We start from the raw sequence: 453 nt of genomic DNA on the forward strand, positions 1-453 counted from the left end.
GCCGCCCCCCGGGTCTTGCATGCTCATGTGGTTCTCTGTCCGGGGCGGGGGGGGGGGGGGGGGGGGGGGTGATATTCTCTGTGTTATCTGTTGCTGGGGAATGTAACATGTACGAACACAAACACACTGACCGCCAGCTATGGCCGGCGGTCACATCTGCTCCATCCAGCTGTGATCTCTGCCTGCAGCAGGCGGATCTGTCTCCAGCTGGTGTCTGAGCAGGTTACTTCAGAGTTGTTCGCGTGTTATTAAGTTGCATTCAGGGAGCCGCAGCTCTATAGTATCCACCCACACTCGTCAATCATTGATCACAAAGACGCTCGGTGAAAACCCGGCAGTGGAGCGCATCTAGTTAACCCTTCACCTCAGAGTTCATGCCGATTCAATCCGCTCGGAGAGGACTGGTGTGACGGCTGTGAGGATGGTCTGTGAAGTGAGTGTCGGTGTAAGTGT

At 56.1% G+C, this 453-nt stretch overlaps 1 protein-coding gene across 1 annotated transcript in view; it reads right to left on the reverse strand.

Annotated features, from left to right (window-relative positions):
* Positions 1-453, reverse strand: part of mapk12a (mitogen-activated protein kinase 12a) — a 6,718-nt gene that overhangs the window by 5,836 nt on the left and 429 nt on the right. The gene's annotated exons all lie outside the window — the stretch shown is intronic.

Source organism: Cynoglossus semilaevis, chromosome 6 (assembly GCF_000523025.1).
Source record: "Cynoglossus semilaevis isolate Cse_v1.0 chromosome 6, Cse_v1.0, whole genome shotgun sequence".
Taxonomy (NCBI): Eukaryota; Metazoa; Chordata; class Actinopteri; order Pleuronectiformes; family Cynoglossidae; genus Cynoglossus; species Cynoglossus semilaevis.